The sequence below is a fragment of the Podarcis cretensis genome (genome assembly GCF_951804945.1).
Source record: "Podarcis cretensis genome assembly, chromosome: 8".
Lineage (NCBI taxonomy): Eukaryota > Metazoa > Chordata > Lepidosauria > Squamata > Lacertidae > Podarcis > Podarcis cretensis.
Window position 1 is genome coordinate 27,660,818 of NC_137177.1, and position 23,591 is coordinate 27,684,408.

The 23,591-nt window shown below is 44.3% G+C and overlaps 1 long non-coding RNA gene across 2 annotated transcripts; it reads right to left on the reverse strand.

Annotated features, from left to right (window-relative positions):
* Positions 1 to 1,642: 1,642 nt before the first annotated feature.
* Positions 1,643 to 23,467, reverse strand: LOC307221773. Of its 2 annotated transcripts, none has more exons than XR_013841498.1 (3): positions 23,263 to 23,467; positions 22,813 to 22,879; positions 1,643 to 2,033 (listed from the first exon to the last, which is right to left on the reverse strand). It is a non-coding gene; the product is annotated as an uncharacterized lncRNA (long non-coding RNA). The 2 variants fall into 2 exon arrangements; XR_013841499.1 differs by lacking the exon at positions 1,643 to 2,033 and adding an exon at positions 13,148 to 13,879.
* Positions 23,468 to 23,591: the final 124 nt, after the last annotated feature.

Genomic DNA, 23,591 nt, shown 5'->3' on the forward strand with positions numbered 1-23,591 from the left:
TTGAAAACACGTCAAAGTGCAAGTAGATAAATAGGTACCACTCCGGCGGGAAGGTAAATGGCGTTTCTGTGCACTGCTCTGATTCGCCAGAAGCAGCTTAGTCATGCTGGCCACATGACCCAGAAGCTGTACGCCAGTTCCCTTAGCCAATAAAGCGAGATGAGCACTGCAACCCCAGAGTCGGACACAACTGTACCTAATGATCAGGGGTCCCGTTACCTTTACATTGTTTCATATAACTGTCTTTAGGTCGCTTGCAGGGGAAAGGCTCTTATTTGATTGAAAGTTGAGATACAAAGATTTTGTATGTTGCTTTGAGGGTTTTTCTTTTTTAAATCTCTCTCTCTCTCTCTCTCTCTCTCTCATACAACAAGCAGTTCTGGACATATAAATTCAAGCACATCCATGTTCACGAAACAGTAAACTGGGGAAGGGTTATTTGTAGCACCAGATGAGCGTTGAGTACCTATGCTTACTGGCCTATAGACACAATATCCATTCTAGTGGGATGCCTTGGAAGCATCTGCAGTGCATCTGTGAAAACATTTGAGCCAGCGTCCCAGAGAGTCGCAGCCCATGTTTGGAATGAGGCTGGTGCAATGGAAATACATGATGTGGTTATCAGGAATCTGCAAATGCAGTCTCAGTGAGATCAGTTTGTGAAGGGTGGCTTTCGGATGCAAGAGCGCCCCACCTCCTTGATCCACATTTGCTGGCCCGGAGGCAGCTGTATTTATGCTGCCTTGGCTGAGCACTCCTAGCTGAGCACATGGGGAACACCTGTGGGTGCTGAAAAGGAGTGGCGAGCCATTATTTTCTTGACGTTCACAGAACTGGAGGATGCACAAAGCCAGAAGGAGCAGGAAAGTCGATGGAGCCATTCTTGCAATTGAGAGAGTTTTCTTTTAGTGCAAGGGTGAGAAACATATGGCCCATGGGCCAAAACTGGCTCACCAGGTGGTCAAATTTGGTCGGCAAAGCCATTTCCTCCAAGCCACACCCATCTCTGTGTGTGCCCCCTAACGTGCAAATTGTTTTTATTTTTTTTTGAAATGGCACAAAACCTACATGTATGCCGTGATTAAAATAATGTCTTTCTAGATTTTCTGATTGCAAAATTCTGGATAAGTTCATCAAAGCTGACTCAATGAAGCTTGTTAGCAGGATGCCCCTCAGTTTAAGATGGGGATGAATAATAAAAAGAGAACAGAGAAATGGAGGAAGAGTGTGGAGTGCAGGGTAAGGAAGTCTCACAAAGCTCTGAATTTTCCCATGAAAAGTAGTCACTTGGATGCCTTTTTAAAACATCAAATTCTCTTTTTATACTGCTTGTGTGTGTGTGTTTTGAAAACACACAAAACAATACTGAATGCAATGTACAAAAATAGTCAAAGCCGTTATTTAAAAACAGCTTAGATAATAAATACTGTGGGCTGGCCCAAGAGCTGTTCCTTCAAAATGACACAAATATCTAGGGATAGAGGCAAACATGTCAATTTCTGTTTCTCATTTTTCCAATCTCAAATTTGGTGACCCACTTTTCTACATCAGTTTATATTTTAGTTTTTTTTAAAAAAAATTAAAATATCATTGTGAAAATTCACCAGCATTTTAATGCAAATTTATTCTCATTTGCACATTTTGTATGCAATTTTGCTTCATATTCATATTTTTTTTGCAAAGGGATTTCCTCTAAGACAATGTTCTAGTGTATTTTCACAGATATATGCACACCTTACCCCAGTTTATGCATTTTTGCACACATTTACAAAACTGCATTGAAAAAGTGGGAGAAGTGAGCATATCAAAGGATGGTTGAGTTTGAGTTTGCATGTAGTTTCAGCTAAATGGTTATGCTTTTGGTACCAGGTCATCATCAATTATTTGTTTTTTGTTTGTTTGCTTGTTTGTTTGTTGCCGTTCTGCTCCGTGCCTTTTCTGTCCTTCTCCTTTGCCTTCACTGTCAGTGGCCTCATTTGCCCATGCTACAATTTAAGTGGCTTGTGCAATTTTGACAAGGATGTTGCAGATGCCTGTAAAGAAAATCATATGGGTGCCCACAGTCAATCTTGTTAAGTGGTGCAGTGGCCAAATGATGCAAAGGCAGGGAGGGTGAGGGAAATGATGTCAAGAAGATGCAGCGTTGAAACAATGGGAATGCTTGGTGTGGTGAGTATTTGGGACATAAAATTTGTTTGGCCACATTAAGTGTGCTAATTTTGAGCTGAACGTCGACATTAGAGAATATTCAGCATTTCTCTCATTAAAGTCAGTTTAGCCTCCCCCCCTCCCCCCGCATTGGGCTACTCAGTTCTAACATTTACAGCAGGGCATAAGTAAAAAAAGAAAAAAACAACAACAACCACAGCCCCATCCACATTATACATTTAAAGCATTATTATGTGACTTAAAACAGCCATGGCTTTCCCCAAAGAGTCCTGGGAACTATAGTTTGTTAAGGGTGCTGGGAATTGTTAAGAAACCCCTATTCCCCTCCGCGGGTGGTGCTGTGGGTAAAACCTCAGCGCCTAGGACTTGCCGATCACATGGTCGGCGGTTCGAATCCCTGCGGCGGGGTGAGCTCCCGTCTTTCGGTCCCAGCTCCTGCCCACCTAGCAGTTCGAAAGCACCCTTAAGTGCAAGTAGATAAATAGGTACCGCTTTATAGCGGGAAGGTATACGGCGTTCCGTGTGCTGCTCTGGTGCCGGTTCGCCAGAGCAGCTTCGTCACGCTGGCCACGTGACCCGGAAGTGTCTGCGGACAGCGCTGGCTCCCAGCCCCTAGAGTGAGATGAGCACACAACCCTAGAGTCTGTCAAGACTGGCCCGTACGGGCAGGGGTACCTTTACCTTTACCTTTATTCCCCTCACAGAGCTACAGTTTCCAGAATGGTTTGACAACCAACCCCTCTTCCTTGGGAACCCTGGGAACTGTAGCTCTGTGCAGGGAACAGCGGTTCCCTAACATCTCTCAGCACCCTTAACAAGGTATGACAGTGCTTTTAATGTATGGTGAAGATGATGCCTGTGACAAGTTTTGAAACATTTTACTAGTGTAGCTCTCGGCTTGATTTATCCTGAGAGGGAATTCAGAGTGTATACTCATTCCTGTCAATGCATGTTTACTCAGAAGTAAGTACCAGGCTCAATTGGATTTACTTCCAAGTAAGTGTACATTAGAGGATGATTTCAGCCTTAGAATCAGGGTGTTAACTGAATCACAGTGCAATTCCTATATGTGATCACTCAGAAGTAAATTCTGCTTCTTTCAGTGGGACCAGCAGTGCAAGCCTAGACTTGTCTACTCAGAAGTAGGTCCCACTGAGTTCAAGGGGGCTTACGCCCAGATAAGTTGAGTATAGGATGGCAACCTTGAATAGATGTGCCTGTTGAAGGGGACCATTGGTCTTTGAAAGTGAAGGCCATAATAAAATTGTTAGTCTTTCAAAGTGTCATAGGAATCCATTTCGGCTTAAAAACTTGTGGATGGCTGTCAGTATGCTCGCTTTTCACAGTGGATACAACAGATCACAGGGCTTCAACAGAGGCTGTGTACATAGTATGCATTTAAAGCACATTCAAAGTGCATTTCTTCCCTCAAAGAATTCTGGGAACGGTAGTTTCCTTAACAAACTACAGTGCCCAGAAATCTTTGAGGAGCAAGTGTGCTTTAAAGGTACAACGCGTATGCAGCCTAATTTGTTTGAGCCACGTAGCTATTGCCTCCTCAAGACTGCAATTAACTTGAGAGGGGAACTGAAAACTGATCTATTTCCTTGTCTCTTGATCTTCTTATCACTGGGTCTTAAATAATGACTTTTGATAAATATTAACCACAGAGTGGTTTTCCATAAGACAAGCCTGTTTACCTTGGCATACAGAGTGCCTTGCCCTTCTCTAAAGCAGATTGCGACCTATATATCTTATGTAAGAAGCAGACAGGCACTGCCTTCCCCTCTGGGAATTTGCACCTCCCTGCTTTCCTCTCTGATCTGTTTTTCCCCCTCCCCTCCTTCTTGCTACCAGATGTCTGCATCATTTTCCAAGAAACTGCCAGGGGAAAAAAATATCCAAAGTAAACTTCCAATGCCGACCTGTTCTTTCCTAGAGAGATGGAGAGTAATGGCCAATGGCTAGACCCGTGTCCAGTGAAGTGGCTCTGGCTCATAGCATCTGTTTGGGCAACGGCGGAGCAAGCCAATCAGGCACCTGGGGCGGTGTGCGTGCCCTGAACCCAGGGGCGGGGGCAGGGCGAGCTGGGGCAGGACGCTCTGCGGGGCCTCCAAGGAGTCTGCCTGCCTCCTCCCACTCAGTCGCCCTACAGCTGAGGGGAAGGTGGAGGGCGGACCGTTTGGGGACAGCATGGAGCCTGCAGGTGCCCAAGCCACTGCGTCACTCCCAGGAGAGATGCATGGCTCAGGCGCACTGCAGGCCTCACAGTGAGTACCGCTCGGCATTTTGTCACCCCCCTCAGTGGTGACACCCGGGGTGGCCCACCCCCACCGCACCCCCCTTCCTCCGCCCCTGCTGATGGGCTCTGAGCTGAGATGGATGAGGTTAACGTTCAGGCTATGGTTGTGTCACTGCTTACCACAAACACTATCCATAGTTGCTTAGGGGTAGAAACTAAAAATGTTGGAATCAGTTTTGAAGTCTTGTTTCTTCCATTTTAAATTCAATTCTCCAAGTCTCCTTCAAGCAGTTGCTTGAAAATTCAGCAGCATGTTACTGAAACCCTGTCCTAATATACATATCTTTGTATGCAATCTGGCGTATTGTGCACATTTCTGTGAAACAAATTCCCCTGATGTCATGCCATTTTCACCAGCATATGCATTTTTGTAAATATTACTTGGCTGAAGAACTGCGTTGTAAAATTCAGAGAAGTGCAAAATTTGAACCATGACTGTATTTTGGTTCACATATTGTATTGGAAAGCATTGTTTAGGTTGTATTGTCCTTAAATGCAAACTGAATCAAATTTCTCCCACAACTCAAATAGCAGCTGCTCCTCCCACCCATTCCTACCACGGTCTTGACATTGGTTCTGCTCTCTTGCTTGTCATCTGGCACATACCACTCACTATCTCTCAATCCAACCAACCTCACAGGGTTGTCGTAAGAAATCATGCCATCAGTATACAGGCAACACTACCCCCCCAAATTTACCTGGGGGTTATGTTCTGAGACATCATGTGTGTCAGTGAAATTGTATATATTTGAAACACCATTGAAAAAGTTTGCAAACACCCCGTTCTATCCCCGCCTTGCCCCTGCCCCATCCTATTCTACCCCTTTTTGTGATATTTTTGTGACATTTTCAGGTCACTTCTGGGTTTTTCGTGATGCATGTACGTGCGGTCGCACACATATTGAATGCGTGCAAATGGGGAGTTGTCTGTAAGTGCCACACTTAACTTCTGAGAATGGGCCTTTATTTTTTCATTTCAAATGCAGCAGTACAATTTAGAATTTATGAATTCCTTCACATTTCCAAGATTCCCTGTGTGACTTCTATGTATCTGTTTTTATTTGCAATGCAAAATGTCCATTTGCTGAAATTGATTCTATTTCCTATACCCAAAAGAAATCTTTATTTTTATGGCCAATGACCCAAAAGAAATCTTTATTTTTATGTCCAATGACCAGCACAAAACATAAGGAAACAAAATAGAAAACACATAAAGCAGAGTATCCAAATGCATAGAATAGAATAGAATAGAATAGAATAGAATAAATTCAGTGGGTTAAAAAACACACAAAGTAAAATGAAAATGGGTATCAACAAGTTAAAAAAGATGTCATCCTGTCACAAAATCACAGAGCGTCTAGGATCAGTCCCCAGCAGGTTTTGCTTGCCTCAGGACTATGCTTGACCACACTGTGAGTGACAGGTGCATATTAGAATGAAAGGAGTAGAAGGAAATAAAATGCATCTGGTCATCCTGGCAGATTTGACCAGAAGGGACCCAAAGCTTAGTAGCAGAGCTTACAGCACAAGCCCAACCATGTCTATACAGAAGCACAGGCGTCGCCAGGGAGAGCAGCTGCCCACCTAAATCAATCAAAATCAATACAAATCAATGCAAATCTGAGGTTCTGGGCCCCCAACAAAGCCTGTCCCCTCCTAACAAAAATCTTGGCTATGCCCATGCTCAGAAGTAAGCCCTACTGAATTCAGTGGGCCTTACTCCCAGGTAGGTGGATTTAGGATTGCAGCTTTAGGTACTGCATCTGGAAGATCCCTGGTTTAATCCCCTAGCAACACCAGCCATGGCCTGGCTTCCCATGGATCTACCTCAAAGGCAATTCCTGAAAAAGTTATGTGTGACCAAAAACAAAGGGGTGTGCAACGTTTTTCTGTTTGAGCACACGCCCGGTATAGTCAAAGCCTTGCACAGTTGCAGGCGATCAATTTGGAGAGTTTTATCTTTCAAATGAGTTAGCTTCGGCACACGCCACCCCCAACCAGTGATAGCTGGTGACCATTGAGAGTGGAGGGACAAGAGGTAGGGAAGTCAACAGGAGGTGGAGCCACAGCCCATTTGCCTTCCTGCATCCCCATCAAATGCCCTGGAAAAATTGGGATATCCCGCTTCCCCCTGTGAGAGTATGGCAGCTGTTTTGGGTGCCTTGCTCTCACGCAATTTCGGGCTCAGATCCCGCCCTGAAAAAAGCACTTTTTCGGGTCTGTGATCTCGTGCGGTGCCCCCAAACATGTGCTTTTTGGGTGCCGTGCCCAAAAATAGAGCTTTTTCCAGGTCAGCGATCTTGCACAGGTCATGTGATTTCAGACCTGGAAGATGGTGCTTTGGATTTGGGCCACACCATGTTGGAGTGTAAGTGCTACAAGGGCAATACTGAGAGATGGAGAAGGAGAAGGAGAAGGAGAAGGGAGAGGTTGACAGGCTGGGTTGCCTCTTGGGATGGTTGTCAGTAAGAAGGCAGCCTGGAGCTAGCGGTGGGCAGTAATGGACTAGCCTTCACTGCTCCCTGCACTTGCTTACTTAGGTAGCACCTCAGAAGGAGAGTTGTGCCATGCAAGCAAGTTCCCTAACGTGGCTGAAATTGCAGCGTATGCACAATGTGGGCTTTTGGGCTGTGTGTTCAGCAAGGCCTTGAACGTGCCTCCCTTTGTGTTGCCACACGCACCGGCTTTATTGCAGTAGGCAACGAGTAGCCGGGTATTGTTGTAGTCTGTCGTTAATGCATGGTGATTATATAAATGGCTTGCATTCCTTAATGCAGCTAATTAAGGGCCCCATCCAGCAGCAAGATCTATGATGCAAGTGCCACGTTGAAATAAAGGGAACCTGAATATCTTGTGCTCCTCCTCCTGTTCATGGTGCTTATGCAGGAGGGCTCTTTGCTGAGTCGTGTCCTATAAAACTCTAAATCCAGACAAGGGCTGCATTGGCACTGTGCATTTAAAGCACTATGATATCTTTTTAAATAAACCTGGTGGCTCTCCCCCCAAATGATCCTGGGAGCTGTAGTTTGTTTAGGGTACTGAGAGTTGTTAGGAGACCTCTTCTTCCCCATGTAGAGCAACTGTTCTCAGTGTGGTAGAACAATCAATCCGTTTCCTCAGCAAATTTGGTTATTGTAGCTCTGTGAGTGGGATAGGCGTCTCCTAACAACTCTCAGCACCCTTGACAAATTACAGCTCCCAGGATTGTTTAAGGCAAACCTTGGCTGTTAGAGTGATATCATAGTGTTTTAAATGTGGATGCTGAAAAAGTTGGCGAGAAGGGATAAAAGAAAAATGATATCCTATTGCCATGAATTGGAGCCGAGAGCCAGTGTGATGTAATGGTTGGCATGTCAGACTAGGGGTGTCTTCAGACTGTCAATGTTGTCTGGGAGGAATTAAGGTCTTATCCATACTTCCTCTTGTCCCGCTGCTTTCCTCCAGGGAAAGCTACTCTTTAGCATTCAGTCAGAGCAAATGGCAATCTGGGTTTTCTCTGGATTGACGTTTTCTCTGACTTAGCACTAAACAGGAGGCTTTCTCTGGGAAAATATCAGAGCAAGAGGTAAACCTCTCAGAACCCTGCTTTCTATGCATGAGACAAGCGTGGACGAGTCCTAAGTCTATACAATTATTGTTAAATCATTTTTATTAATTTTCCAATAAAAAGCATCCAATTAACATTTCAAATCATAATCCCATTAAAATAAAAAACTAAAATAAAAAAGACCAAATTATCATCCTAATTATAATTATTAATTTTTGGGGGCTTCCCATAGTCTGGACCTTGAAGTATATGCAAATCTCAGTCCTGTCTCTCCTCGTTGTTTCATATTTTCCACATCTTGATTACACAATTAAAGTGGATTAAAACACACTGTCACCTCATTGCAACAAATCCACTTAAACAAACTCACTGACGTTTTGGAAAATGATAAGGAAATGCATTGAAAAGTGTGGGATGAATGCATGATTAATGGGAAGAAATGCAAACATCCTACAAACAAATCTGGATGAATGCAGAATGAAAGCTCATTGTCATATCACCTCCTTGTAAATAAATTGGAAGCAATGCTCAGTAAAGACTGTCCAAGCAGTATCAGCATGAATCCTGAATAAACAGGCTCTCTGGAGGAACTCAGGGACTGAGGAGACATGGGATCAAATCCTTCACTCAACCATAAGAACATCAGAATAGTCTGATCAGAGCACTTTCCCTTCCTGTGGTTTCCAGCAACTGGACTATGGAGGCAGAGCATAACCACAGAGAGCTGTATCATCCATAAATTTGTCTTCATGAATTTGTCTTCATTGGCAAGAAGCTCACCAGGTGAGCTGTCTGGGGGGAAGGCAGGATATCATTGCACCAAATGAGTAAAATAATCTACAATAAATAAACAATCATTTGGAGCTTTTGGACAATTCTTGTATTGAATTCTTCTCTGTGCCTTTTATGGTTAGTTTGTTTTGAACTATGGTTTTCAAACTAGGCAAATAATTGATATATTGGACAATTCAAGAGCCCTGATACAAATTATCCACCAGAGGATCATTGTTTAGAAAAGTAGGAATGTGAGGTTTCTCCAAAAATTGCATCACTTCTTAACCCCAATCCACATCTTCAAAATGAGGCTGCAGTTGACAATCCAGGAACATTTAAAATGCTACATTTGAAATTGCCATGTGAGGTGCTATCCCTCCTTATGGGGGGAGAGCCGATCTCAGTCTCCATCTACTCAGCAGAGAGACTTAGGACCCATCTGCCCCCTCACAGAGATGCAATTCCCATAGCAGTTCAACAGTTAATATCTCTTCCCAGGGAACTCTGGGAATTGTACCTCCGTGTAAGGAATGGGGTTTCCAAACTATCCCCAGCACCCTTAACAAACTACAGTTTGCAGGATTCTCTGGAGAAGACATTACTATTTAAAACAGTATGATACTGCTTTAAATGCACAGTGCAGATGGTGCCATAGAGTCATAAGGGTAGGAGGTGGTCTTGTAGGCCAACCCTCTGCTTGATGCAGGAAACTCAAAGAAGATCCCCTCCAACAAGTGGTTGTCCAGTCTCTGCTAGAAGACCTCCAGAGAGGAAGAGGCCATCACATTCAACCAGGATCTACCCTCCAGAGACTTAAACTCATTAGACCTAGTTCTGCTCTCTGGGGCAGCAAAGAAAAAAACAACAACATTTGCCCTCTTCTCTGTGACAGCCTCTCTGGTATTTGAAGAGAGTTGTCATGTCTTCTCCAACAAGCATGATGTGCAATATATTAAGACATTCTGTTGTGCAAGAAGCATCAATGTGGTGTAGTGCAGTGTGCTTCAACCAATACATTGTTGGACTGCAATTCCTATAATCCCCAGCCATCTTAGTCAAGGGTCAGGAAAGATGGGAGTTGTGGTCCAACAACATTTAGAGACCAGAGGTTGAAGAACAGTAGGGCAGTGGATCCCCTTCATGGATCACTGCCTTGCCGTGGCGAAGGGGCTTGAAGAACTCAGAGAAGCTATGAACTATGCCGAGCAGGGCACCCAAGATGAACAGGTCATAGTGGAGAGTTTTGACCAAACGTGATCCACCTGGAGGAGGAACCGGCAAGCCACTCCAGTATCCCTGCCAAGAAAACTCCATGGACAAAGACAACAGGCATATAAAAGTTATGACGCTGGAAGATGAGCCCCTCAGGTCGGAAGGCGTCCAACATGCTACTGGGGAAGAGCGGAGGGCAAGTACAAGTAGATCCAGAGCTGATGAAGCGGCTGGGCCAAAGCCGAAAGGACGCTCAGTTGCGGATATGCCTGGAAGCGAAAGGAAAGTCCAGTGCTGTAAAGAAAAATATTGCATAGGAACCTGGAATGTAAGAACCATGAACATGGGTAAGTTGGAGGTGGTCAAAAATGAGATGGCAAGAATAAATATTGACATCCTGGGCATCAGTGAACTAAAATGGACGGGAATGGGTGAATTCAGTTCGGATGACCATCATATCTACTACTGTGGGCAAGAAACCCGTAAAAGAAATGGAGTGGCCCTCATAGTCAACAAAAGAGTGGCAAAAGCTGTACTGGGATGCAATCTCAAAAATGATAGAATGATCTCGATACGAATCCAAGGCAGACCTTTTAACATCACAGTAATCCAAGTTTATGCACCAACTACTGGTGCTGAAGAAACTGAAATTGACCAATTCTATGAAGACTTACAACACCTTATAGAAGTGACACCAAAGAAGGATGTTCTTCTCATTATAGGGGATTGGAATGCTAAAGTAGGAGTCAAGAGATAAAAGGAACAACTGGCAAGTTTGGCCTTGGAGATCAAAACGAAGCAGGGCAAAGGCTAATAGAGTTCTGTCAAGAGAACAAGCTGGTCATCACAAACACGCTTTTCCAACAACACAAGAGACGACTCTACACATGGACATCACCAGATGGGCAGCATCGAAATCAGATTGATTATATTCTCTGCAGCCAAAGATGGAGAAGCTCTATACAGTCAGCAAAAACAAGACCTGGAGCTGACTGTGGCTCAGATCATCAGCTTCTTATAGCAAAATTCAAGCTTAAACTGAAGAAAGTAGGAAAAACCACTGGGCCGGTAAGATACAATCTAAGTCAAATCCCTTATGAATACACAGTGGAAGTGAGGAACAGGTTTAAGGATTTAGATTTGGTGGACAGAGTGCCTGAAGAACTATGGTTGGAGGCTCGTAACATTATACAGGAGGCAGCAACGAAAACCATCCCAATGAAAAGGAAATGCAAGAAAGCAAAGTGGCTGTCCAGTGAGGCCTTACAAATAGCGGGGGAGAGAAGGCAAGCAAAATGCAAGGGAGATCGTGAAACATACAGGAAACTGAATGCAGATTTCCAAAGAATAGCAAGGAGAGACAAGAAGACCTTCTTAAACAAGCAATGCAAAGAAATAGAGGAAAGCAATAGAATGGGAAGAACCAGAGATCTGTTCAAGAAAATTGGAGATATGAAAGGAACATTTCGTACAAAGATTTCCATAATAAAGGACAAAAGTGGAAAGGACCTAACAGAAGCAGAAGACATCAAGAAGAGATGGCAAGAATACACAGAGGAATTATACCAGAAAGAAACGGATGTCTCATATACCCCAGGTAGTGTGGTTGCTGACCTTGAGCCAGACATCCTGGAGAGTGAAGTCAAATGGGCCTTAGAAAGCACTGCAAATAACAAGGCCAGTGGAAGTGATGGTATTCCAGCTGAACTATTTAAAATTTTAAAAGATGATGCTGTTAAGGTGCTACACTCAATATGCCAGCAAGTTTGGAAAACTCAGCAGTGGCCAGAAGATTGGAGAAGATCAGTCTACATCCCAATCCCAAAGAAGGGCAGTGCCAAAGAATGCTCCAACTATCGCACAATTGCACTAATTTCTCACGCTAGCAAGGTTATGCTTAAAATTCTACAAGGAAGGCTCAAGCAGTATGTGGACCGAGAACTCCCAGAAGTGCAAGCTGGATTTAGAAGAGGCAGAGGAACCAGAGACCAAATTGCAAACATGCGCTGGATTATGGAGAAAGCTAGAGAGTTCCAGAAAGACATTTACTTCTGCTTCATTGACTATGCAAAAGCCTTTGACTGTGTCGACCATGGCAAACTATGGCAAGTTCTTAAAGAAATGGGAGTGCCTGATCACCTCATCTGTCTCCTGAGAAATCTCTATGTGGGACAAGAAGCTACAGTTAGAACTGGATATGGAACAACTGACTGGTTCAAAATTGGGAAAGGAGTACGACAAGGCTGCATTTTGTCTCCCTGCTTATTTAACTTATATGCAGAATTCATCATGCGAAAGGCTGGGCTGGATGAATCCCTAGCCGGAATTAAGATTGCCGGAAGAAATATCAACAACCTCAGATATGCAGATGACACAACCTTGATGGCAGAAAGGGAGGAGGAATTAAAGAACCTTTTATTGAGGGTGAAAGAGGAGAGTGCAAAATATGGTCTGAAGCTCAACATCAAAAAAACGAAGATCATGGCTACTGGTCCCATCACCTCCTGGCAAATAGAAGGGGAAGAAATGGAGGCAGTGAGAGAGTTTACTTTCTTGGGCTCCATGATCACTGCAGATGGTGACAGCAGCCACGAAATTAAAAGACGCCTGCTTCTTGGGAGAAGGGCAATGACAGGCCTAGACAGCATCTTGAGAAGTAGAGACATCACCTTGCCAACAAAGGTCCGTATAGTTAAAGCTATGGTTTTCCCAGTAATGATGTATGGAAGTGAGAGCTGGACCATAAAGAAGGCTGATCGCCGAAGAATCGATGCTTTTGAATTATGGTGCTGGAGGAGACTCTTGAGAGTCCCATGGACTGCAAGAAGATCAAACCTCTCCATTCTGAAGGAAATCAGCCCTGAGTGCTCACTGGAAGGACAGATTGTGAAGCTGAGGCTCCAGTACTTTGGCCACCTCATGAGAAGAGAAGACTCCCTGGAGAAGACCCTGATGTTGGGAAAGATGGAGGGCACAAGGAGAAGGGGGCGACAGAGGACGAGATGGTTGGATAGTGTTTTCGAGGTTACCAGCATGAGTCTGACCAAGCTGCGGGGGGCAGTGGAGGACAGGAGTGCCTGGCGTTCTCTGGTCCATGGGGTCACGAAGAGTCGGACACGACTAAACGACTAAACAACAACAACAACAGGGCAGTGGATAGTCCTGAAGTTCAGCCAAGAAGTGCTGGATTCCAATCCTCTCTCAACCTTGCGGCACAGTGGGCTGTCACTTTCTTTCAGGCCAACTTGAAAGGCTGAAATGGGGACAACTCATTCCTGAGCGGTGGTGGGTAACTAATCCATATGGCCGATCATCTCTGTAGCCCTTTCTGGAACCTGCTGCAATTTGTCTACATCCCTCTTGCTATAAATCTGTGATTCCCAAAGGCCATCTATCTAGTCCAGCATCTGGTTCTCACAGTGGTCCACCAGATGAGAAGACTGCAAGGAGGGTCTCAGTGCAGTGAGCAGCAACAACTCTTTCCCACTTGTGAATCCCAGCAACTGGTATTCAGAGGCATAACGCCTCTGACAGTGGAAGGAGAAAGACAGAGGAAGTTGAGAAAGGCTGCCCTAGAGACTTGATCAAGGAAAAGTGGAGTAATGGCTTGATAGACCTGGATCCGGAATTTGCTGGCGACACAGAAATGGCCTACCTAGGCTTAATTTACATCCTTTTCCTCTGTGCTTCTCCACCTTTCTGCTCCCTATCTTCCCTTTGTAGGAAAATTATAGAGTGTGGTCAGGGTATCTCTTAATTGGCTGCTGTCTGATAAGCCACATAGCTGGAATACTCTGTGCGGTCAGGTGTCACATGCAACCAACAGCTGGCGTGTTCAAGCCAGGCCTCCTTTGATGTCTTCAGAGCTCCAGCATCTATGATTTAAACAACCACATACTTGTAAGCTGATAATGCATGTGTCATTCTCCCTCTCTTCCCTCCTCCTCCCTCCCCATGCTGCTGAGTTTCTGCTCACAGCTGCGCTTTCAAATTCCTTGATGCAGTGGCCAACTTGGGGACTGTCATATTCCAAGGGTAATGGTTGGGGATTATGGGTCCTGGCATGATTTGCACATTCTCAAAGAGGCTGGCACTGCGCCCTACTTTGTAGAGGACAGTCCTCATATTTGAAGACTGCCTCCCCTCTTAAGAGCCCTCTTTCTGAAGTGCTGTCCAGTCCAAGCCTGCTTTAAAGATTATGAACCATATGAAGAGAGATCAACTTTCCAACTATCTGAAGATAACAATCTGAAGATAAACAACTACCCGACTATTAAAAGACATCTGAAGGCAGTCCTGTTTAGGGAAGTTTTTAATGTTTGAAGTTTTATTCTGTTTTTAATGTTCTGTTGAAAGCCGCCCAGAGTGGCTGGGGAAACCCAGCCAGATGGGTGGGGTAGAGATAATAAATGTATTATTATTATTATTATTAGGGACCCATCAACAGCACCCAAGGAGCAGGCTGAGAATGGACTCAGATCACCTGATTGTATTCATATTTAAATCATAGCAATTATTTCTAGCCAATGTGGTGTAGTGGTTAGCGTTCTGGACAAGAGCCTGGGAGACCAGAGTTGTTCAAATCCCCACTTGGCTATTAACTGTAACTTGCCTGGTCATCCAAACCAGATAAGCTGTGGTTAATCTTAACTATGGTTTGTTGAAACAAATCATCTTCTAACCACAGTTGTGCAAGGTGACTTGTTTCAACAAACTATGTTTAGGTCAAAAACATTTTACAGTTCAGATGTAACACTAAATGTTGGTTAATTAATCTAGATTAGCCTCCTTGCAGCCAAAGGAGAAAAGCGGATGATGAAAGGTGTGAATCCATCTTCATATAGCTAACCCATGGTGTAGCTGTTGACACACAGCTTGTTGTGATTGTGTGAATTAGGACGCACGAAGACAGAACATTCTGGCTACAACAGTACTCAAAAAACAAGCTTAATTTAAAGAACAGAGTTGCACTTAACAGTATCGGATGATGGGGTTTTCCCTTCAGCAGAGCAGTATAGTCCTACATCCTAACATAGCAGCTTTTGTGATCATCCCACATTAAGTCAGAACATGGAAATAGAGCTTAGTGACAGCACAATTCCACATATGTCTACTCAGAAGGAAGTCCAGTGAGAACTTATTCCCAGATAAGTCGTATTCTTCTTCTTCTTTGGCGATCACTTGTGGCCGAGTAAGATTGTCTTCCATAAACACGGTTTTACAGTGAGTCTGTAAGTGACTGTGGAGGCCAATTCTGGATCCACATGTCCTTCCACAGTGGGGACATTGGTTTCCGGGCAGGAGTTGATCATGGTGAGGGTTTGCCAAGCGTGCCTTCCTCTCAGCACATTTCTCCCTTTCGTCCTGAGTTCAAGTGTCTTCAAAGCCCATGACACCTATGGTAAAGGCTGTTCTCCAACTGGAGCACTCGCAGGCCAGTGCTTCCCAGTTGTCAGTGTTTATACTACATTTTTAAAGATTTGCCTTGAGACAGTCTTTAAACCTCTTTTGTTGACCACTAGCATTACACTTTCCATTTTTAAGTTTGGAATAGAGTAGTTGCTTTGGAAGACAAACATCAGGCATCCGCACAACATGACCAGATAAGTATTGTTATGCACACCCAAATCTCGGAGGGGTGAGAGATTTCAGAGGTTCCCAGCATGTACCTTAGAAGCAAGATCACTGGAGACTAAAGATGGTTCCTGTGATATAAAAATTTATTTACAAACACCAACACCCACACTTATTGAGCATAAGAAGGAAGCTATACAGCATCAACACTCCAACAGAACCTGCTCCATTAGTCTTCTAGAGGGCTCCCAATGCTATAGCTCTTGCAGAGGGTGAGTCATGCCTCTGTGTCTCTTTCGGCTCCAGCTTCAAGACTGCTGGTATTTTGTTCTCTTTCAGAAATAGACACCTTGATGATATAACCTCCAGCCAAGAAAGAAAGGCATGCCCCCTGCCATAAGTTTGTTTCTGTAGCAACCCATCACTTGCACTTGGCCTCTCTGCAGTTTTGCAAAAGCCCACCATTCTCCCAACAAAAGGGAACCTGCCAGGCTACACTTGTCCATCTGGCTTGACCTCATTAGCAGTCTCTTTTTACAACCAGAGTCACAGGGTTGGGTGGGGTTCCAAAACACATTTAGTCAAACTCAAATCTCATTACCGTAAGCATAGTATCATTGTGGACTTTATTCCCACCCCAACAATAGTGGCAAACTTACTTACCGGTATATGGGAAAGAGTAGAGAGGTGCACTGAGGATATCATGGGAGTGGAGGGCCATGCATGCTTTACATAACCAGCTATTATTGCCATGAAGAATCAAGCCTGCTTCTATGGGCATCACTGCATTGTGGATTCTGTTCCTTGGTCACATCAAAGGCTAGCGGAATGTCAAAAATGGGTTTGATGGTATGACGGTTGCTGGGGACGGGGACCATCCTATCTTAAGATGATCACTTGCTAATACTCAGAGTGATCAATTGAAGTTCCCTAAATGGGAGCGATTTCATTTATTTAATACAGACCAATTGGTTTGCATGGTGCTTTCTGAAGAACAGGTAGGACTGGTCCTTATTCCAAAAGAGAGGGAAGCAGAAGGGAGGAAGGAAATGGAGGCACAGGTAGCTAAGGAAAGAGAATTTCATTTACACATACTTTAACTTGATTACACTACAGGCTGGGTGGATAATCCAAAGGCTTTCTGGGAAAGGTAATTTTGATGAGCAATTAAAAGGAAATAAGGGAAATGGTTGCACTGAGGCAATACAGCAAACAGTTCCAGGCTCAAGGGAGCAGTGGGGGGAAATGAAGAGTTGTTTCAGGGAGCAGGAGACGTTTAGCAACTTCCTCTACCTAGGGAAGTTTTTAATGTTTGGTGTTTCTTATGATGCTTTTATATTTGTTGGAAGCCACCCAGAATGGCTGGTGTAACTCAGTCAGATGGGTGAGATACTATTATTATTATTATTATTATTATTATTATTATTATTATTATTATCACTACTACTACTACTACTACTACTATTATTACATCCTCAGTGAATTGTCCAGCAGGGCTGTTTAGAGTGGCATGGTAAAATCTAGTGGAAGGGGTTGTCTGGGTAGGTCCAGGGGGTGGTCAATGCCTCACTATGAAGGGAGCTATAGCAGCCACCTTGGAAGAGACAGAGGTGCAAAACCTCCTGAAGAGGTCCTTCCTGGATCCAGAGGTTTTAGAAAACTATCTTCCAATCTCTAACATCTCCTTTTGGGGCAAAGTGATCAAGGGGGTGGTGGCTACCCAGCTGCAGATATGCCTGGAGGAAGCACATTATCTAGATCCATTCCTGTCTGATTTCAGGCCTGCTTTGGGCACTGGAAAAGCCTTGGTTGCCTTGATTGATGACCGCTATCTTTTTTTTAATTATACTTTTCAGGTTTATACATTTCACTAATTTTACAATCATTTTTACACTTCAAAACTTGACTTCCTTCTCCCTCTTTCTGTGGTTCCTTAAATTTATTTTTAATATCTTCTGCATATCCAAATTAACTTAATTTGCTCATTTATTCATCTACTTTAAATATATACTGCATACATGTATAAATATAAATGTAAAACTGCAGGTTATTACAATAATCCTGCCAATGTTCTTATCTGTTTACAATTTATCTGTAAATATTCAATAAACCATTTCCATTCTTTTAGAAAAAGTTTGTTATATTGATTTCTTATTCTTCCGGTAAGTTTTGCTATTTCTGCATATTCCATAAATTTTTGTATCCATTCTTCCTTTGTTGGGACTTCTGCTTCTTTCCATTTTGGGGCGAGTAACATTCTTGCCGCTGTAGTAGCATACATGAATAAGTTTCTATACAGTTTAGGTAGTTCTGTCCCTATAATTCCCAAAAGAAAAGCTTCTGAGGTTGTTGTTTTTACAAACGTTATTTTAAACATCCTTTTCAATTCATTATATATCATTTCTCAGTAAGCTTTAACCTTACTACAAGCAACCCTACATGTTCTCCTCGACCCCTCAGTGGCTTTTGACACCATTGTCAGCGTTCTTCTGGAGTGACTCGAAAAAGGTGGGAGTTGAGAATTGGAAGTACTGTACTACTGTGTTGCTGTTCCTACCTGCAGGATCACTACCAGAAAGTAGTACTAGGAGATTATTGCTCAGGGCCAAGGCTTTGGGATTGTGTGGCCCCACAAGCATCCTTTCTGTTTCCTATGATGGTGACCCATGACAGGGCTTTTCCAGCGGCGATTCCTCATTTATAGAACGCCCTCCCTAATGAGTTAGGTCTGTCTCCCTCATTATTGAATTTCAGAAGAAATTTTAGAAGATTCCTGTTTGCCCAGGCATTTGGTGGTTGAAAGACACTATTGATGACAACCTTCGGAATGGCTGGGGCAACCCAGTCAGATGGGTGGGGTATAATTATTTTTAAAAATATTATTATTATTATTACTTTTATTACTGGTTGTGAATGTTTCAAGTCTTTCCAGGATGTATTTAACAACTATTTTTAGAATTTTCTTTTTTAAAAAAAAACAACTGCTGGTGGTGGTTGTTTTTAAAAATGTTTTACCATTGCCCCTGAGCTCCTTCAGGAGAAAGGATGGGATAGAAAAGAAATACATACATACATACATACCCAAGGATGGTAGAGCTGAATGAGTAAAGGTTACAGGAATGGGTCCTTCCTAATGGCTGGGAATCTCTCCTCCCTGCCTTTGGAAGGTGACCCCCTTCAGCAGTGTTGAGCAGCTTTTGACCAAAGAAGCTGAAAGAGATGTGAGCTGCCTAAAGGTGAATTGCCTTGAGCTGCTCCACTTGCTTCCCTTTGGAAACGTGATGCAGGAATAGCAGGTATGCTATCGACTGTTGGAGTCTTCTCCCCCAAAGCGGTCTGTTTGTATCCCTTCCCCAACCTTGTGCCTTCCTAGAAGTTATTGGGCTCCAGCCCCCATAAATCCCAGCCATTTGGAGGGCACCAGGTTGGGGAAGGCTGACTGAGCTGTAAAAGATGTACAGCAAAAACCTGTCCTACTGCCCCTTCCTCTTCCGCTCCGGGAAATGGAAGTGCATAGCACTCAGGCAGACAGGTAAGCAGACAGGTGAGAGACACAATAACATGAAGGTTTTCTAAGTTATGCAAAGAGCAGTTGTGGTAAACAGTATGCCACAATGTATTTAGAACATTCCGCTCAAGCGCAAGCTATCATTATGACAATAATGGAAGCCATGGGTTAAAAAAAGACACTTCCTGGACTGTTGGATGTTTACAGCCAAGGAGCAAACCAGCAAGGTTTCACCATGTTCCCTTGCAAATAAATCACCCTACTACAAAGACTTGCCTACGCAAGCTTTTCCGCAGAATTAGCAAGCCTCTGTGTACAGTACTCACACCCCTTAAATGCTAGTTAATTAACTACACGGCCACCTCTCTGTCCTTCTTCAACCTCATTTCTTTTCTCCATTCGAGGACTTCTCATATCCTGCCTATCTTCCAGCGAAGAGATTCAGAAACAGCTAACAGGAAAAAAATTAACGGAAACCAAGGTCGTCTCAGTATTTTGCAGGAGGGAGTCAATTGCTTATTGGAAATGTAAGTCCCCCCCAAAAATCCATTTTTTAAAAAGCAAGCATTTTGCGGTTTGGAAAGTGATGGCGAAAACAATGGCTTAACAGGGAAATGAGGGGTAGATGGGGCTCGACGCTCATCAACCTGGGAAGGTAGCCCATCTAGAAGAAGGAAAACTCTAATCCTAAACTTCTCCACTCATTCATGAGAAAGGCTTTGGGAGTAAACCCTGAGGAAAAGCCCACACCTACTGCCTTGTGGGACATCTTTGGGAGAAGAAAAGGCTAAGGAGCAAACCCTACACATATCTGGAGTGGAGTCCTTAAGATGGTTAGATGGCACCTTGTCCACCTCCTTGAGAGCCACTGCCAGTCAATGTCAACAGCACTAGGCTAGAAAAACTAATGGCATGATTGTGGATAGGTCAGTCGGTAGAGCATGAGACTCTTAATCTCAGGAATGTGGGTTCAAGCTCCACATTGGGCAAAAGATTCCTGCATTGCAGGGCATTGGACTAGATGACCCTGGTGGTCTCTTTCAACTCTAAGGCAGCCTCCTGTGTTTGGTGAGCACCTGTGGTATGAGGTTGCTTCACGATGCTGATGGTGATGCTGGAGCTCACTTCTCAGGTGGTTGCTTCGTTGCCACAAACGTTTTGCTGAATCAAATTACTGGCACAAGGGACTCATGACACCAGCCCAGCCCTGCCCAACAGAATCTCTGAAGTTTACCTGGAGTTTGTGGGTCTTAAGACAAGTGGACTCTATTTCAAACATTCCTCTTACTATGAAGAATTAGAAGCATACGGTGCTGGCAAAATTAAACCAATGTGTGAATCAGGTCTGTTGGAATCAGCAGTGTTAACTTGTGTACAGTTTGTTAGAATCAAGGAGCAGGTATCCATTTGGAAACCGGTCCTGTAAGAATCAGTATATAAAAAAAGTGATATAAATAGCCTGTCAAAGCACTGCATCAGCAGAAGCCCCTCAAGGAAAGGAAAGGCATAAATAAACACACACACACACACACACACACACACACACGTAGACAGTGGCTGATTGGAGCTCTGGGCACATTACATGTCACAACACAATAGAGTACGATGACACTACATCAAAGTCAATTAAGTCACAATTTTGAAAGATAGGGAGGAGAAGGTACATTACAAGAGAACCAGCAATGGCTCTTTTCAAAGCTGCTGGTAATGTAAATGAGCAAGTGCTTTCTGATTAGGCACTTTTTAAAGCAGGGGTAGGCAACTTATGGCTTCATGCAGCCCTTAGCCTAATTTCCCACCTCCTTCCCAAAACCTAGTTAGCACTTTCCCAGCATTAGGAAGGAGGTGGGGAGGCTCTAGGAGCCTGCCAGAGTCCTTGTACTTCCATCCCAAAGCCCAGTTTTGGGAAGGTGGTGCAAGGGCAGGGAGGGGTATCCGATTTTGGCCTCGCACAGGGCGCCATATTACCCTGGTGGGTAGTGAGGGAAGAGGCAATGGACTAAAGTGGGTGGCAGAGACAAAGAGAGAAAGAAAAGGGAGTGACAGAAAGAGAGAAACAAGTCATGGAGAAAGAGGGAAGCGGGGTAGCCCTGTCCATCTTTGGTTCCGAGTCCTGACAAATTACCCACACGTGAATGTGGCTTCAGCAGACCAAAGTTTGCTCTTCCTTCCTTTAAGGGGAGGATGGCTGGAGCAAAATACTTGAAACACAAATACGTTTTTTGTGCCTGGTGTGTTATGGGCAGAAGTACAATTGGTCTGATGTGTTAGAAGCCACTGTGATGTATTAGTTTGTGTGCTGAAGAAATATTGGGGAGACCAATGTTCGACTCCCCACTCAGCCACGACATTCCTGGGTGACTTTGGATCAGTCATTCCCTCTCAGCTTAAGCTTCCTCACAGAAAATAAAACGGGGCCATGAGTGTGTGTGAGAGAGAACCATGTATGTTCACATCCACACCATACATTTAGAGCCCATAGCATCTCCCAAAGAATCATAGGAACTGCACTTGGTCAATGGTGCTGGGAATTGTAGCTCTGTGGTGGCTAAACTACATTTCCCATGATTCGGGGGGGGGGGCTATGTGCTTTAAATGTATGGTGTGGATGTGACCTATGCTGCCTTGGCTTCCATGGAGGAATATCAGGATATAAATGCAATAAATCAGGATATAAATGCGATAAATCAGGATATTCCATGGAGGAATATATGGATATAAATGGAAAGTGCATGCTCCTTTCCATATGAAGACAGGAAAGACTGCTGCACAAATTTTATTTATGCTGCATTTTAATCCATCAAGTTGTCCCACCATCTCAGCCATCTCCCAAAATGATTTCCCAAAGCAATGCCCTTCACTTGTCCAAGCTTCTAGCTTTTCCATCACTTCAATGTCATCATAGCCAAGGAGGAGGGGGGCAGGGATGAGTGAGTCTGGTCACCTCCAAGATGCCCAAGGCCCCTAAGCTAAATTTACAGAGGGTTTTGTTTTGTTTTTTTGAAAATGTCACATTCCTACTCTTTCAACATTTCAAGATACAGAGACAAAAGAAAAAACGTGCGAACAAGATTCCATCACTTGCGCACTACATCTGCCTACAGTGTTCTGGTCAACTGCTGTAACCCAACACAGTTTTAGGAAATCCTAAACCCATTGATGGGACGCAGGTGGCGCTGTGGGTTAAAGCCTCAGCACCTAGGGCTTGCCGATCGAAAGGTCGGCGGTTCGAATCCCTGCGGCGGGGTGCGCTCCCGCTGCTCGGTCCCAGCGCCTGCCAACCTAGCAGTTCGAAAGCACCTCCGGGTGCAAGTAGATAAATAGGGACCGCTTACCAGCGGGAAGGTAAACGGCGTTTCCGTGTGCGGCTCTGGCTCGCCAGAGCAGCGATGTCACGCTGGCCACGTGACCCGGAAGTGTCTCCGGACAGCGCTGGCCCCTGGCCTCTTAAGTGAGATGGGCGCACAACCCCAGAGTCTGTCAAGACTGGCCCGTACGGGCAGGGGTACCTTTACCTTTACCTTTACCTTAAACCCATTGAAATCAGGGGCTTTAACTCTGTGCTGGATTTTGTTCAGTCAGTTCAGACCCCAAAGGTAGGAAAAATGATTGATTAGCAGCTACCACTTATTTTATTAAGCACATTTAACAAATTACTTAACTGCAGACATAGTAAAGGGCTTAAATTTAGGCTTTTTTATTTGTTGTTTTCTTAAACTAACCCACCTTGCATGCATGTACCCGGTTGGAAGGCTCCATCAGCACAAAATTCCTGCAGCACCCAATCACTTCCCTTCTTCTACTGCATCCCAAATCCTCCTCCCTTCCATCTGAAAACAAAACAAAACTCTTTTAAATGCATCTCTAGAAACTCCCCATACCTCACCATTCCATATATCTTCCCTCACACTTCTCACATCCAATCTTCATAAAGGCCAGTCAGTTTCAATATCCTGTCTTCTATTCCACACTATCTCCCCTTTCCAAGGTTAGACTTGGGTCAGGGCTGGATCGTGAGAAACATGAAGGCGAGAGTACTTCTAAGTATGTGCAAAGTACCGTCCCCCCTCTTCTCTCCACGACCTCTCTGAATAACCACCATCAACCAGGCTTATCTGCGCTTTTAAGACGATGGCCGTGAATTCCAGACCGGCTCCGAGCCCCGGCTCCGCAGACTGCTCTAATTTCTATTTTACCTTTTAAGTCAGTTTGCTTTGAACAGCACTTCTGTCTCTTTAAACACAGCCTTCCGCGCGCTGACCAATCAGAGACAGGATTCCCTTCGACGTCCGAGCCGAGACTCAGCTGCCCTCTTCCAATACTTCATCACCGCCCCCTCCCCGCATATTTTCATTCGGATTGCTTAAAGGGGCAGGGCGCTATCGAAAGTGGGGTGGGGCTTGTTTCCAATTAGAACGTCGGGAGCTGCCAAAGTACGTCGAGGATTGGTTGGTCGAGCCGAGCCAATCGCAACGCGCCGCCGCAGGGATATATAAGACGGCTGC